The following is a 7,500-nucleotide window of genomic DNA, read 5'->3' as shown; positions in this document are numbered from 1 at the left end:
TCCGCGCCAGCTATTTTCCTTAGATGTCCTAAGTAGCCTGGTATACGCTCGCAGGACTACACGATACCTACTCTGTTTAATTTTTCGCGCGTCAGGGTTAGTCTCCCTTCGGTAGCCATTTCGGAGACGACTGACCAGTTTGCGTTTGCTGGTCAGCTCCTCGGTCCACCACGGATTCGCGCGACGGTAATGTCTGCGGCGCGGCATCGAATCTTGGCAGGCTTTGGTGAGTACGTCACCCAGTACTTCTGCCATTCTCTCAACATCCGCTGTAGAATCCAGCGGATGGTCCGCGAGTTTCTCACGGGCCTCCTCATCGAGGGTCGCTTCGAACTTTTCCCAGTCGGCCCGACGAACGTTGAACCGCATGGTAGAGCCCTCGCCGACTCCCGAGTTATTGACGCGCTGTGAGGAACTCCGGATCGCTAAACGAAAGAAAACCGACGTGTGGTCACCGGTGGACCACTCGTCCTCCAACCTCCATGCACGTATGAATTTATACATGCCAGGGGTGGCCAGTGTGACGTCGATGAACGACGTACCTGCGGCACTCCTGAAGGTTGGGCCCTGCCTAGCATCATTCGCGACGCGGAGACCGAAAGACTCGATGAGCTCGCCCAGGAGGACACCACGGTCAGTGGTCCTGGGGCTCCAAAGGGAGTGTTGGGCGTTGGAATCGGCCGCCACCAGAACGCGGCGACCCCTGAGACAGCTGAGAACCTTTTCAAGCTGCCTCAGGTGGATTTCTATGTCGTCCGAGTATTGAAAATAACTGGAGACGACGAAGAAGGATCCACCGGGGACGCGGGCTTCAGCACAAACGCAATGTGCATTACTTAATTGGGACACGTAAGCAATCTCCACGATGGAGTTGCACGCAACGACGGCTGCCCACGGTCGCTCCGTTGAGCTCGCGGCAATACGCATTCCGACTCCTAGGCCGCGGATGGCCCAGGTGTTCGCCTCACGAATGGCATACGGCTCCTGGAGCAACAATATGTCCAGACGCTCTTTGCGAATTAACTGGAAGACCTCCCCGGTTACTGCAATTGAGCGGGACATGTTCAATTGCAGTATTCTAACGTCGCGTTGCGCGCCCGGTCCCTCGATCGCGGGGGTACGGGGAGGATGACCTATTGGAAAGGGGGGTACCGGTGAGCCTCCGGTCGCGACGCGATGACTATCGATCCTACTTAAGCTAACGTGGCACTCGCGAACCCTACCTAATAATTGAGTGGACTCACCGGTTGAAGTTCTTGAAGATTCCGGCGTTGGCTGACTCGGCTGCGCAGTCAGTCCCTCGATGTCTGCGACGTCCTCGACGTCCTCGTGGACAGCACGAAGGCTGGAACCTTTCCCTCGTCGGGAGGGCAGTACCCCGGCGCACGGCGGGCGACTACGAACCCTTGAGGGCACCACCCTCCTTGGGTCCTTCGATGTAGCCGCTGTAGAAGATCCTCTGGCATGCTGGGAAGCGATGCGCAGACTTCGCCGCACGACGGACGCATTATTGTGCCCCCCCGGAGATCCGATTGGGGGCAGCTTAGACTCCGGAATAGATTTCAATGAATGCTCTGCCATGGTTGAAAGTAGACGATTCGGTCGCCGGCCGTGCCGAAAGGCAAGAGCTGAAAAGCTGAAAAGTACAAGAAAAGAATGAATAAGAGGATTAAGGATTAGAGGGGGCGGTTCCCCGCGGCACCGAGCTGGGTAGCTCGGGACGCAGAGCACCGTCCCTGGGAGGGGGCCTTCCGGTTCCCGCCGAGCTGGGGAGCTCGGATCGGGGCCCGGTGGAGGCGCTGAAGGAGTGCTCCCCCTCGACTCCCCTCGAAAGAGGAGCAGAGAGGGAGCAGACCCACAGAAAGGGGGAACCCACCCATCCCACCCGACGACCCACCCCGCGAACCGTCCCTTTCCCGAGGGATACCCACCCACTCCCCCTGAGACCCAGCCCCACGTGTGGCGTCGCGTTTTCGCCGGCCTCCACCGTTGCGGGAGGTTCCAACTACTAGCGCGTGGCTGGAACTAGTTGCGAGAACCGCAATGTCCATGCCCTTCGCACTGCGAAGCAGCCAGTCCCCCCTCCCCCGCACCACCCCGCGAACCGTCCCTTTTCCGAGGGATACCCACCCGCTCCCCCTGACCCAACCCCCACGTGTGGCGTCGCGTTTTCGCCGGCCTCCACCGTTGCGGGAGGTTCCGACTACTAACGCGTGGCTGGAACTACTGGCGAGAACCGCAGCGTCCATGCCCTTCGCACTGCGAAGCAGCCAGTCCCCCCGGACCCCCACCCACGCGTGGAATTACCCGTCCACCAACCGATCCCGCCCTCCACCACGAGGAACCACCCCTCCACCAGCCGATTTCGCGCTCCCTCGCGTTTCCCGAAGTCCGGCCCACCCCACCGTGACCAAATCCGCGACCCTCCCCCTCCGAACCCACCAGTAAGTAGGTCTCGCGCCCCTCCACCCGCCGATTTCGCCCTCCACCACGTGGACCCACCCCTCCACCACGTGGAACCACCCCTCCACCGGCCGATTTCGCCCTCCCTCGCGACCCAATTCGCGACCCCCCCCCCCTCCGAAACCCCCCATGGGTACAGGGACTCACCCTGCACCCGCAACCCCCCTAGGTGTAATTATTGAGACCCCCCAAAAGGGGGATCCCAATCCTTACACCAAGTTCGACTCAGGGACCGCGGGGTCGTCACACCCCGTGTGTAAGGGCGGTTTTACCCGCCATTACACCCCCTGCGGGAAGTAGGTAGGGACACTCAATGCGGTATTATGAAAACAACCTTGCCAGGTTATGGTTTTCGGAAACCTCGCATGGCCTATTAATCTACTCTATTTACATAATAACAAACACTTAGGCCATTACCCACTGCCAAGGGGGGGGTTGGAAAAATCCATACTGTCGGCCGGTTCAGATGGCCGAAGGACACTTTGCAACCATGACGGCGCCAGGTCACAAGTGACTGACGCAGGCATGGCTCCCGCGGGGAACCTCGGGGCGGTGGTCCTTGGTGTCAGCCTGACACCCAGAATGTGAAAGGTGGATAAGGGTATTTGGGATTAAAAGAAATAGAGTTAAAGCAGTAGAATTAAAGTCATAGGATAGAAGAAGAGGAAGAAAGGAGAAGAGGTGAATTTAATTCTCATTCATATCTCCAACCGGGACAGGGTTACCCGGAGAAGGTTACCGGGTTCCTGTCCCACGACTCTCGTCTCCGACAACGAGAGCTGGTTGGTCCCATTCATTCCTTCACTCATCGTCGCCGCGACTTCTTATTTCCGCGTACGCTTCCACGCATTTCAGCCACATACATTCCCTGCAAAAATCCGCGAACACGGCGAATGACTCCCTGGACGACACTAGCGCTTGTGCCGCCTGGGGCCATGGGCGATTCCCGATTATTCCCGCGATGCACTCCCGCTGTGGTGCATATATCGGACAGTCCATAATAAAATGCTGGACTGTGTCTTCAGCCTGGTCGCACTCGCAGTTGCGTGACTGGGCAAGGCCCCGGTCGTGAAGATAGGACCGGAATTGCCCATGCCCTGTCAGGACCTGCGAGACCCAGTGGTCGCACTCGACCCACTTAGCTTCCAGGCGCGCCGCAGTATCGGGGAAGAACGCAAAGGTGTTCCTCCCGGTTGAAGCCCGCTCGAACCTACTCCGCCAGAGATTTCGGATCTCTGTTTTTATTTCCTCAACGGCCTCGATCGGGCGGCCGTTGTTACCAACGCGCGGATTCGCGGGGTCTATATCAACATCTCCTATTCTGACCGGAATGCCTTTCTTGGCTTGGTAGCGCGCTGCTCTTTCCCTCAATAATAGGTCCACAGGAAGCACCCCCGCCGCTGCGCAGAGTGCTTCGTGTGAAGCCGTCCTATACGCGCCAGTCACTGTCAGCAGCGCGCTCCTCTGCGCGGTACGCAGTTTCTTTATGTCGTACGGTGTGCACCGGTCCACCCACCCGTGGGCTGCATACGACGCGACAGCCTGAAAAACGCCCTGAAATACTAACTTAACCGATCGGTATCGGAGTCCCCAATGCTTGTGCATTAGGGCCGATAACCGAGTGAAGAGGACCCTAGCTTTTTCCTGAATGTATCGTGTATGGGTCCGGACCCGCATGTTCCTATTAAAATGTACCCCGAGGTACCTGACGCTATCCTTAAACTGAATCTTCTCCCCGGAGAGCCTAATCTCGGGTGGGCGGATACCCAACACCGGTTTCACGCGTCGGCGTGTCTTTCGCGCCCGATCCCACCTGTACCGCACCAGCGGCGCTCTCTTCTGCGAGTTGCATGACAGGACAATTGCCTCTGTCTTGCTCCTCGACAGTTCGAGCTTCGCTGACGCGCACCACGACGCGATGTGTTCGGCGACGGCTCGGCCTATCCTCTCTATTTCCTTACGCGAGTCGGCCGATACGACCGCGATAAGGTCGTCCGCGTAGGCGACTTCGATTTCGCCGAAATTCTGCTCGATGCTCTTGAGGAGGGCATCGAACATGAGATTCCAGCAAGCGGGGCCGAGGACTGATCCTTGCGGACAGCCCCGGGTGGCCGGCTTGGAAACCTCTTGGTCGCTCCAGGCGATCTTGACAGTCCGATTGTCGAAGTAGCTCCGGAGCACTTCAAAGACATTCTTCGGGCAGTCTCGATCCGCCAAAGACTGGAGGACTAGGGGCCACCACACGTTGTCAAAGGCACCTGAGATATCGAACAGGAGTCCAATGACGTACCTCTTGTCGTTACCGCGTTCGACTAATTCACGCAACTCTACTATCGCGTCTTCCGTGGATCGTCCAGGCAGAAAGCCATATTGACGTCCTGATATTTTGTCCTCAGTAAGGACTTTCGCCGTAAGGATCCCGTGCAGGACCTTTTCGAAAAATTTCCCAACAACCGACAAGAGGCAAATGGGACGGTAGGATTTGGGGTCGGACACATCCTTGTGAACTCCTTTGAGGAGAGCACGAAGTGTGCCGACTTTCCAGACGGTGGGGAAAACGCCGTGCTTAAGGCAGGCGTTGAAGAGTCGCGTGAAGATGTGAGGCATCCTCATGACCGCGACTTTCAGTACCCTAACTTCAACTAAATCGCATCCTGGGGCTTTGTCATTCTTAAGGGTCTTGACGAGACCCTTAAGTTGGTCGTCGGTCAAGTCTCGTGCGTCCTCTGTTTCGACCCTTAGGTTCTTCACGCGTTCGCGGATGTCGGTCTGTTCCGGTGTGTCTGCGTTGGGGTCGTCGTCGGGTACGTGTGTGTCCAACAGGACCTCAGCAGTCTCACGCATTGTAAGTGTCGTGCCATTCGCGGTTCTAAGTGTGCTGAGGACTGTGCCTACGCGCAATTTATCAGCCGCGTATTTGTAGTGAAAGCCCCAGGGATTCGCGTTGCTTTCCGTCGTGATGTATCCGCGCCAGCTATTTTCCTTAGATGTCCTAAGTAGCCTGGTATACGATCGCAGGACTACACGATACCTACTCTGTTTAATTTTTCGCGCGTCAGGGTTAGTCTCCCTTCGGTAGCCGTTTCGGAGACGACTGACCAGTTTGCGTTTGCTGGTCAGCTCCTCGGTCCACCACGGATTCGCGCGACGGTAATGTCTGCGGCGCGGCATCGAATCTTGGCAGGCTTTGGTGAGTACGTCACCCAGTACTTCTGCCATTCTCTCAACATCCGCTGTAGAATCCAGCGGATGGTCCACGAGTTTCTCACGGGCCTCCTCATCGAGGGTCGCTTCGAACTTTTCCCAGTCGGCCCGACGAACGTTGAACCGCATGGTAGAGCCCTCGCCGACTCCCGAGTTATTGACGCGCTGTGAGGAACTCCGGATCGCTAAACGAAAGAAAACCGACGTGTGGTCACCGGTGGACCACTCGTCCTCCAACCTCCATGCACGTATGAATTTATACATGCCAGGAGTGGCCAGTGTGACGTCGATGAACGACGTACCTGCGGCACTCCTGAAGGTGGGGCCCTGCCTAGCATCATTCGCGACGCGGAGACCGAAAGACTCGATGAGCTCACCCAGGAGGACACCACGGTCAGTGGTCCTGGGGCTCCAAAGGGAGTGTTGGGCGTTGGAATCGGCCGCCACCAGAACGCGGCGACCCCTGAGACAGCTGAGAACCTTTTCAAGCTGCCTCAGGTGGATTTCTATGTCGTCCGAGTATTGAAAATAACTGGAGACGACGAAGAAGGATCCACCGGGGACGCGGGCTTCAGCACAAACGCAATGTGCAGTACTTAATTGGGACACGTAAGCAATCTCCACGATGGAGTTGCACGCAACGACGGCCGCCCACGGTCGCTCCGTTGAGCTCGCGGCAATACGCATTCCGACTCCTAGGCCGCGGATGGCCCAGGTGTTCGCCTCACGAATGGCATACGGCTCTTGGAGCAGCAATATGTCCAGACGCTCTTTGCGAATTAACTGGAAGACCTCCCCGGTTACTGCAATTGAGCGGGACATGTTCAATTGCAGTATTCTAACGTCGCGTTGCGCGCCCGGTCCCTCGATCGCAGGGGTCCGGGGAGGATGACCTATTGGAACGGGGGGTACCGGTGAGCCTCCGGTCGCGACGCGATGACTATCGATCCTACTTAAACTAACGTGGCACTCGCGAACCCTACCTAATAATTGAGTGGACTCACCGGTCGAAGTTCTTGAAGATCCAGGCGTTGGCTGACTCGGCTGCGCAGTCAGTCCCTCGATGTCTGCGACGTCCTCGACGTCCTCATGGACAGCACGAAGGCTGGAACCTTTCCCTCGTCGGGAGGGCAGTACCCCGGCGCACGGCGGGCGACTACGAACCCTTGAGGGCACCACCCTCCTTGGGTCCCTCGATGTAGTCGCTGGTGGTGTTCCTCTGGCATGCTGTGAAGCGATGCGCAGACTTCGCCGCACGACGGACGCATCATTGTGCCCCCCCGGAGATCCGATTGGGGGCAGTTTAGCCTCCGGACAAGATTTGCAAAGATGCTCTGCCATGGTTGAAGTTTGGTTGACGAGACGGTCGCCGGCCGTGCCGAAAGGCAAGAGCTGAAAAGCTGAAAAGTACAAGAAAAAGAATGAATAAGAGGATTAAGGGTTAGATGGGGCGGTTCCCCGCGGCACCGAGCTGGGTAGCTCGCGACGCTGAGCACCGTCCCTGGGAGGGGGCCTTCCGGTTCCCGCCGAGCTGGGGAGCTCGGATCGGGGCCCGGTGGAGGCGCTGAAGGAGTGCTCCGCCTCGACTCCCCTCGAAAGAGGAGCAGAGAGGGAGCAGACCCACAGAAAGGGGGAACCCACCCATCCCACCCGACGACCCGCCCCGCGAACCGTCCCTTTCCCGAGGGATACCCACCCACTCCCCCTGAGACCCAGCCCCACGTGTGGCGTCGCGTTTTCGCCGGCCTCCACCGTTGCGGGAGGTTCCAACTACTAGCGCGTGGCTGGAACTAGTTGCGAGAACCGCAATGTCCATGCCCTTCGCACTGCGAA

Source organism: Diachasmimorpha longicaudata, unplaced genomic scaffold, assembly GCF_034640455.1.
Source record: "Diachasmimorpha longicaudata isolate KC_UGA_2023 unplaced genomic scaffold, iyDiaLong2 ctg00000105.1, whole genome shotgun sequence".
Classification (NCBI taxonomy): Eukaryota; Metazoa; Arthropoda; class Insecta; order Hymenoptera; family Braconidae; genus Diachasmimorpha; species Diachasmimorpha longicaudata.
Note: the sequence above shows the minus strand (reverse complement) of the source record.